The sequence below is a fragment of the Triticum urartu genome, chromosome 4 (genome assembly GCF_003073215.2).
Source record: "Triticum urartu cultivar G1812 chromosome 4, Tu2.1, whole genome shotgun sequence".
NCBI lineage: Eukaryota > Viridiplantae > Streptophyta > Magnoliopsida > Poales > Poaceae > Triticum > Triticum urartu.
Window position 1 is genome coordinate 450217087 of NC_053025.1, and position 9385 is coordinate 450226471.

The window sequence follows — 9385 nt, forward strand, 5'->3', positions numbered from 1 at the left end:
CAGTCCGGCGTTGGAGCTCGAATGCGAGAGGACACTGCCGCATGGGAAAAACTTCAAACCTGAGATGTGGCGTATAAAATAACAGGTCATTGATAAAGGCTGAGAATTTAAAGGGGCTCCTCGGATACCCGACGTGTAAACTCTTCGGATTTACTTCGGCGATCCGCAAGATCGAAGATGAGAAGATTTGTTGAACCAGTTTTCAAGACCGAAGACTGAAGATGAAGAAAAGTTCAGAAGATTCGAGGAGCGTCCCCAACTTGAAGACTGGTTCAGGGGGCTACTGACAGTGTCCTGGACCATGGGGTTCTCACCACGTCGTCTCCCGACCAGCTGGATCGGGCTAAGGACCCCATGATGATTCAATAATGGGCCACTTCGGGCAGCCCATGCCGAATACTAGGAGGATTCCCCAAATATTTTGTCCACAAGACAAGGACTCCTCTGAACCCTAGGCCTACGGTGCATATATAAACTGATGCCAGGCTAGTCAATAGACAATCTCATATTGATTACTACAATCTCGTGGTAGATACATGTACTACTACACCCATATCAATACAATCAAAAGCAGGATGTAGGGTATTATCTCTTCAAGAGAGCCCGGACCTAGGTAAAACCCTGTGTCCATGTTACCATCGTTCCAAGACGCCTAGCTTAGGACCCCTACCATGAGATACACCAAATATAGAACCGATACTATCGGCGTTCTGGGAACGGGGGTCCCCAGACTTGCCTGCCTGCGGCCTGCGGCGTGGCTCGAGGAGGGGCCCAGCACGGCCCATCTTCATCAACACAGACCCAAGACCCTCGCGAGGGGCCAAGCCTCGCGGGGCGGACGACACGGAGCTTCCTCAGGCACGACCTCATCAGGCTGGCTCCCGAGGAGGCAGAGGGATCAAGGCAGGGTACCTCACGAGGTGCCCGTGGCGCAAGCCATGACGACCAAGGGCGCCAGGCGGGCGCCAGCCCGCGCAGTGTCCTCCTTTCCTCTTTGGTGCAAAGGGAGCAAGCGCAGGCGAGAGCATCAAGTAAAGGCACCCATTTCGGTGCAACGAGACCAAGACCAGTCCAACGGCAGGGAGGAAGTCATTGTGGAGCCCAAGCCAGCGTCACCACTAGAGCCTTTGGCAGGCGAGGACCAACTTTAGTCAGGATAAGTGTACCAGATGTTCCCCTTAGAAATGGCCAATTGTTGGCGCCCTTCCCGCTCAATATTTGGGAAGAGGCCCAGGGCCTTTGCCTATAAATAGGACTAGCCACCCCCAGGGTAGGGGGGCAATAAAGAAGGGAGAATCTAGAATCCAAGAGAGAAACTAGCTAGGATCGGATCGAGTAGCATCACACACACACAGAGAGAGAGAAGGGCGACTGAACTCCTCCTAGAAGTTCATCCCCCAGCCAAGAACAGACCCTCGCGAGGCTGTTCTTCCTTGTATTGCTCATCGTCATCAGCCCAAGAGGCAATCCACCACACCACACACTGGAGTAGGGTATTACACCACAACGGTGGCCCGAACCAGTATAAACCCTGTGTCTCTTGTGCTGTTCTTTCCATAACTTAGATCTTAGCGAGGCGGAGGGGTGCAGGTAGGTAGAAGGCGAAATCTCTGCGCGCACCCCAGTGTTCGAACCTCAAGGGTCTGCCGGAACCCGAAATCCGACATTTGGCGCGCCAGGTAGGGGTGCGCCGGAATTCGTCTTCCACCACCCCGTTCTCCTCCGACCATCGCGTCCATGTCTGACGCTCGTCGGGCCCGTGCCGAGCGTCGGGCCGCTCTCGCTTCCCGCGTCGCCCAGACGGCTCCTATCGGCGGGCGTCCTCGCCGTTCCCCGTCACCTGCCGTCAACGCCGCCACCGGCCCAGCGGGGAACGAGCAGCAAGCGTCGTCTCAGCATCCGTCCGTGCGGCAAGAGGGCCGCACCGCTACTCCCTCGCTCACCCCAGCTGGTTCTTCGTCCCGTGCGCGGAGCCGCGCGCTCCGCGCACCCATGGAGGCCCGAGCTGCGCTCATCGCGGCAAACGAGCTCCTGCGATACCGTCCCGTCGATGACGTCTACGAAGAATGGCTCGACCGCGTTGCCGAGCTCATCGCCGCAGGGGGCTCTCCTGCGCCGTCCGTTCCGCTGCACCGCACCCCGCCCCGCGCGGGCGACGAAGCTCCGGGGGCGCCCCAGCCGCCTCCTCCTCAAGAAGGCGCCATGGCTCCAAGACGCGTGGCCCCTGGGCGGAACCCGCTCCGTCAGGTGCCAGCGCGGCAAGAGCAGAGCTGCCAAGAAGTCCCTCGCCCGCAAGAAGCTGCCCGGGTGGTCCCTGCTCCAGCACGTCGCAACCATGCTCCTGCTCCCGCACGTAAAGACCCCACGCTGCTCCCAGCTGCAGCGCGTGGGGACATGCAAGACCAAGCTCTCCGTCACCCAAGGCCTCCCGTGGCCACAACAGGCTACCGTGTCTTCACCACCGAGCTACGCAGCGTCGCGTGGCCCAGCAAGTTCAAGCCAGACCTGCCTCCTCGTTACGACGGCATGGCCGACCCTGCGAAGTTCCTCCAGCTCTATGAGCTGGGCATCGAAGCTGCCAACGGAGACGAGAAGGTCATGGTGAACTGGTTTCCCATGGCGCTCAAGGACGGGCCCCGCACCTGGCTCCTGAACCTGGCTCCAGGCACGATCTCCTCCTGGGACGAGATGTGCACCCGCTTCATCGCCAACTTCCAAGGTACTCGCGACCGGCCACCCGCCGTGAGCGACATGCGCCGCATCAAGCAACAACCCGGAGAGACCCTACAGAAGTACATCCAGTGCTTCAACAACGCACGCCTCAAGATTCCCAAGGTGATCGAGGAGGCCATCATCTCAGCCTTCTCCGATGGCGTGCGCGATGTCAAGATGAAGGAGGAGATGTCTATGCATGAAGAACTGTGTACTTCCTTGGAGTTGTTCAACTTGGCAACCAAGTGCGCCAGGGCTGAGGAAGGGCGTCTCTCCCTCCTCGAGCTGCCTGTCGCAGACCCAGAAGTGAAGAAGCCCAAGGCCAAGGATGTGAAGCGCAAGGGGGCTGCCGTGCTCATGGCAGAACCAGACACCAAGCGGGGCAGAGATTAGCCCGAATCTTCCAAGGGCAGTCGGTACTGTGTGTACCACGACCTCCAAACCCACAACACCAACGAATGTCAAGAGCTCTGAGACATGCGAGAAGGAAGGATCGGCCGTCGCCCCGACCACAGTGACCGGGGCTACGGTCGAGGAGGAGGAAGGAACACATGATGCTGGGAAGACCGCTGCCCGCGCCAAGGGTGGCGCGATCGACCTCGCGAGGATCGCTGGCAAGACCCGCCTCGCGAGGGAGACTGGAGGGATCAGCCTCACGAGGATCGCCCGCAAGGCAACGCCGGCCTCCCTCCGCTGCCGCCGCAGCCAAGGAGAAACGAGGACCGCCATTAGGACGAGGGGGCTGGGGGCTTCCAGGAGCCGCGCGTGATCGCCTGCATCCTGGGCGGGGCTCAAGCCCCAGCCTCTCAACGCATCTTCAAGCAGTTCGCTCGCGAAGTGAATGCAGTCCTCCCCAAGCTCGAAGCCACGCACCCTCTCAGGTGGTCGGCGTGCGCCATCACGTTCAGCTCAGCAGATCAGCTCAAGTGTGTGGCCACAGCCGGAGTCCTCCCGATGCTTTGTTCCCCAATCATCAGCAATGTGGTGGTCACCAGGACCCTCATCGATGGCGGGGCAGGGCTCAACGTCCTGTCCGTGGAAACATTCAACAATCTCCAAGTGCCCTACATCTAGCTTCAGCCAACCAAGCCTTTCTCTGGAGTCACCGACGGCTCCACGGTCCCGATTGGGCAGGTCCGCCTCCCTGTCACCTTCGGGGCACGCGACAACTACCATACCGAGCTCATCGACTTCGACGTCGCTCACATTCACCTGCCGTACAACGCCATCCTTGGGTACCCAGTGCTGGCCAAGTTCATGGCCGTAACTCACCACGGCTACAACGTCCTCAAGATGCCAGGAAGTGGCGGAGTCATCATGGTGCCCTGTGAAGAGAAGGACGCGGTGTGTTCCCTGGAACGAGCCTTTCAGGCCGCATCACTGGAAGACCCGGATCGCGGAAGCAGGAGGCTTCCCGAGACCGCCCCCAAGAAGAAGAAGACATCGTTCGGCCCGACCCCTCAGGAGACAGGCCCCTCAGGGCCCGCGCCTGCCCAGGGGGAACCTCCTTCCATCGCATAGGAAAGCGTGTCCGGCGCCCTCCTCAGGCAGGGCTCGGGGGCTCTCCCCTGGAGGGCCACCGACCTGGCTAAGGTCACGAGGGAGGCGCTTGGGCACCACATGGAGGCGTGTTTCGAAGCACGTTTCCCTCAAGAAGGAGTAAGGCAAGGAGGGCCAGACCCTCAGGAGTTCGTCAGCAAGGCCATTCAGGAGCTACAGGAGTCAAGAGTCATGAAAGGCGGCCGCCGCCTACCAGCTGTGGCTCCCCATCCAGGCGAGGATGGTGGGCTGCGCATCTGCATCGACATAGCAGGGCTCAATCGAGTCGCCTCTCTGGAGCGCCTCTGGCCCTCGCGAGTGCGGCGCTGCAAAGGTCCACCCCACAGCTACGTTCGCATGCCTTACGGCTTGCCGAATGCGGCTGCCGCGTACCAGCGCCTCATGAGGGGCATCATGGAGGCTCAAGAGGCCAGGCATTCCGCAGCCCTGGCGGAGATGGAGATGGTCCGTGAGGAGCCACCAGTGCCTCCAGAGCCTCCTGAGGCCCCTGGGCCTGGGGGGCTCATGAGGATCGGCTTCCGCAGCCCACCGAGTCTGCTACACCAACACTCCTTCATCCTCAACATCATCAGGTGACATCTTTCAAGTTTCATTTCCAGCTGGGAGCGCCCCCCAGGGCTGCATTATTCCCAGGCCGCGTGGGTCCGTCCCTGCGGCATGTATTCCTTTTATTTCATGTTGTTAGCTTACTTTGTTGGGGGCGCCCCACGGGCTGCATCATCCCCAAGTCGCTCGGGCCTGACCCAGTGATGTCCGCCTTCCCAGCATCTATTTGAATGAATCCACTCCTTCGCGGCTAATGTGTTTGACCTAGTTGCCCGCTCAACTGACGCCAACTGATGGAGCTGCTCCCAAATGGCATGACACTTGCGCATGGGTCCGTCCCTGCAACTAGGTCACTTGCGGGGAAGTCTGCCCAACTTCGAGGCCCAGTTGGAAATGCCTGTGAAGATTATCCTTTCTGGAAAAGGCCCAGAGCCTGTGAAGAAGGCGAATGCCTGTGAAGATTATCCTTTTTGGAAAAGGCCCAGAGCCTGTGAAGAAGGCGAATGCCTGTGAAGCTGTCGCGTTTGGGAAAAGGCCCGGAGCCTATGAAGAGGGCAAATGCCCGTGAAGCCTGCTCCCCCCAAGAAAGGCCTGGAGCCTGTGAAGAAGGCCAACGCCTGTGAAGCTCGCCGCCCGTGACACTCTCACGTAATAATGAGTTGGGGCTGTACACGCCCGGAGTCTCAGGAGCGCCGGCCTCAGGCCCTGGGGCTCCCTCCCACGCCCAGTGGCAGCACTTAGCTCCGCACTGGTGAGAAGACGTCGAAGACTAGATTAGGTGCCGGACGCCTGTGTTAGTTGATCCTGCATGCTATGCTTGTTCTTGCCATGTCTAGCTTGCATTTGTTATTCTTGATGGGTATGCTTAGCTTGCCATGACTTGCTCTGTTAGTGAGTGCATCGAGCTCGTAAACATGCCTACTTGATATCTGTTTTCAGCATGCTCCAGTTTTCACTAAGTCTGAGAACTGATTATGTTTTTGCCATGTTCACATGCTTGCAATTGTATTTTCTGATCCCTTTTGGCTCAAGGTCACTAAGGGACTTTTGTTAAGCTCTTTGAGTAGCTCCATGCCATGCTTTACTTTGCCATGTTCAGGTCCTGTAGCATAGTTTTTGTTGCTCCGAAGAGTGCTATCTGATCTGAAATTCCAGACAAGTGTTAATTTCACTAAGTCTGAAATCTGTTTGCATATGCATTTTTGCCATGCTTGTTTGAACCTGTTAATGGATGAATTGGCCGTAGCTCAGTGCTAGACTTTTTTAAGCATCTTGATATGCATCCCTGCCATGTATTTTGTTGCCATGTTTGGGTGCTGTGCATGTTCATCTCGTTGCATTTAGATGGCTACTTGCTGTAAATCGTAGACCGGTGTCATATTTGAAATCGCTTGCCATTTCCAAACCGTAACTCCGATTCCGGCGTTCTTTATATCGTTTTAAGCGATTTCATCTCATCTTTCCAGTGGCACACTTGGATTCCCAAGTTGAGGCCAGGTTCATGCATCCCTTGTCAAATCTTGCATATGCATCCCGCATCGCATCCCGCATAGCATACCATCCTTGCATCATATTGTTTGATCCTTGCACGTGGTTGATTGTGTCCTTGTTGCTTGTTTGTCTTGTTTGGGTAGAGCCGGGAGACGAGTTCGCTAACGAGGAGCCCGTTGAGTTTGCTTTCGAGGATCCAGTCAACTCTGACAACTTTGCAGGCAAGATGATCATACCCTCGAAATCACTACTATCTTTCCTATGCTAGATGCTCGCTCTTTTGCTATGCCAATGCTACGATGCCTACCACTTGCTTAAGCCTCCCAAATTGCCATGTCAAACCTCTAACCCACCATGTCCTAGCAAACCGTTGATTGGCTATGTTACCGCTTTGCTCAGCCCCTCTTATAGCGTTGCTAGTTGCAGGTGAAGATTGGAGACCGTTCCTTGTTGGAACATTATTTACTTGTTGGGATATCATTTATATTGCCATGTTATCTTAATGCATCTATATACTTGGTAAAGGGTGGAAGGCTCGGCCTCTCGCCTAGTGTTTTGTTCCACTCTTGCCGCCCTAGTTTCCGTCATATCGGTGTTATGTTCCCGGATTTTGCGTTCCTTACGCGGTTGGGTATAATGGGAACCCCTTGATAGTTCGCCTTGATTAAAGCTTTTCCAGCAATGCCCAACCTTGGTTTTACCATTTGCCACCTAGCCTCTTTTTCCCTTGGGTTTCCGGAGCCCGAGGGTCATCTTATTTAAACCCCCCCGGGCCAGTGCTCCTCTGAGTGTTGGTCCAAACCGAGTAGACTGCGGGGCCACCTCGGGGCAACTTGAGGGTTGGTTTTACTCGTAGGATGTCTCATCTGAGTGTGCCCTGAGAACGAGATATGTGCAGCTCCTATCGGGATTTGTCGGCACATTCGGGCGGTGTTGCTGGTCTTGTTTTAACCTGTCGAAGTGTCTTGAAGAACCGAGGTACCGAGTCTGAGCGGAATGTCTCGGGAGGAGGTCTATTCCTTCGTTGACCGTGAGAGCTTGTCATGGGCTAAGTTGGGGCTCCCCTGCAGGGTTTTGAACTTTCGAAAGCCGGGCCCGCGGTTATGGGCAGATGTGAATTTGTTAATGTCCGGTTGTAGATAACTTGAACCTTAACTTAATTAAAATGAATCAACCTTGTGAGTTACCGTGATGGCCTCTTCTCGGCGGAGTCCGGGAAGTGGACACGATGTTGGAGTAATGTTTGCGTAGGTTGCTCTCTAGTTTATCGCTCGCGCTTTGCCTCCTCTTCTCGCTCTCTTTTGTGAACAGGATAGCCACCATATATGCTAGTCGCTTGCTGCAGCTTCACATATTTTACCTTGCCTTACCTATAAGCTTAAATAGTCTTGATCGCGAGGGTGCGCGATTGCTGAGTCCCTGTGGCTCACAGATTACTATTACACCAGATGCAGGGCCTGATGATTCCGCTCCAGGTGAAGCGCTCGAGCTCAAGTGGGAGTTTGACGAGGACTCTCAATGATACTATGTGTCTTTTCCTGATGATCAGTTGTGGTGCCCTGTTGGGGGTGATCGGGACCGTGTCGCACATTGGGTTATCTTTTATTTTGGCGCCGTAGTCGGGCCATGAGTGTTTGGAGGATGTAATGTTATTTATGTACCTTGATTGACATGGCGAGTGTAAGCCAACTATGTTATCTCCCCTCTTATTAATTATATTACATGGGATGTTGTAAAGATCACCTTACTTGCGACATATGCCTTCAATGCGATTATGCCTCTAAGTCGTGCCTCGACACGTGGGAGATATAGTCGCATCGAGGGCGTTACACATCGCCTGCCCATGAGATATCTTTTGATGTCTCTGCGAGGCGGTGAGCCGTCTTTTTTTCCGCGGCCTTCGTGGCCGCTCCCTTGTTATGAGTAGTTCGGATAGTTCTCAACCTAGAGCTCTGCACATCGGCCATGTTAAGGATGGACGAACAAGAAAGACTTATGAGGAGGAAGAGGTAGAGTGATTTTCGGCTAGGTACTAGTTCCCCTTTTTATAAGCTAGTACTAGCACTAGTACTAAAACATGCATAGTGGGAACACGTTCAGGTTTGATACGTACTAGGTGTGAGCATGTTTGCACAAAATACGAAGGAGACCAATGGAAGTAGCAAGCCATGATTTAACTACCGCATTCAGGCAGTGGAGTAGTAATGTCTTTCTTCCTCCCTCACGTCCACTCAATTTGCATACACTATATTAATTGACCATCAATGAAGTGAAGGAATTTACATGCATCAAAGTATCACATGGGGTGGATCTTCCTACAAAAATGTGTCCCCCGTGTACCCGCGTGTGCGTGGGAGGGAATGAGTGCGTGTGTGGCATGCGTGCACATCTTTGCTTCGTGCATGTACCACCAGTGTGCCTCAGAGAGGACGAGTACAATCTTCTGGAACTAGCAGCACGTAACTGTGATCAATGTACACAAGGAGGTCGCAACAACGCCTCCACATGTTCCACGTGGCTTCATGAACTATAAGAGAGAGACTGTGTAGCGTGCCATTGGAATTCTAATTTACGTGTTTTGCACATACTCGAAGAACTTGTAAGGTACACGTGCATTGCATGCATTAGATTTGGCAACCAAATTATGAATAAGTACCACACTATAGCATGTAAGCTTTGAGTCATGTATGCCTCATGTAGACGTTCGTTTAATTCTTATAGTTCAACTCATTCAAAATCAATTAGTTTTTATAAAAAGCTAGGGCCTCTTTGATTCGTAGGATTTCCAAAATGTGGGAATAGCAAAAACATGGGATTAGAGTGGAATGTCATCTTGAATCCTATGGGATTGTACGAGTGTTTGACTATGCATAGAAAAAATGCAGGATTCTTTCAAACTGGTTTGAGTGGATGGGATGTTTCATATAAAATCTAGTGCAAATGAATCCTATGGAAAAATTCTATGGTTTACAATCCTTCAAATCAAACAACCAAGATAGGAAAAAATCCTAAGGATTAGAATCCTCCAAAATTCCTTTGAGAATCCTTTGAATCAAAGAAGCCCTTAATCTATTCT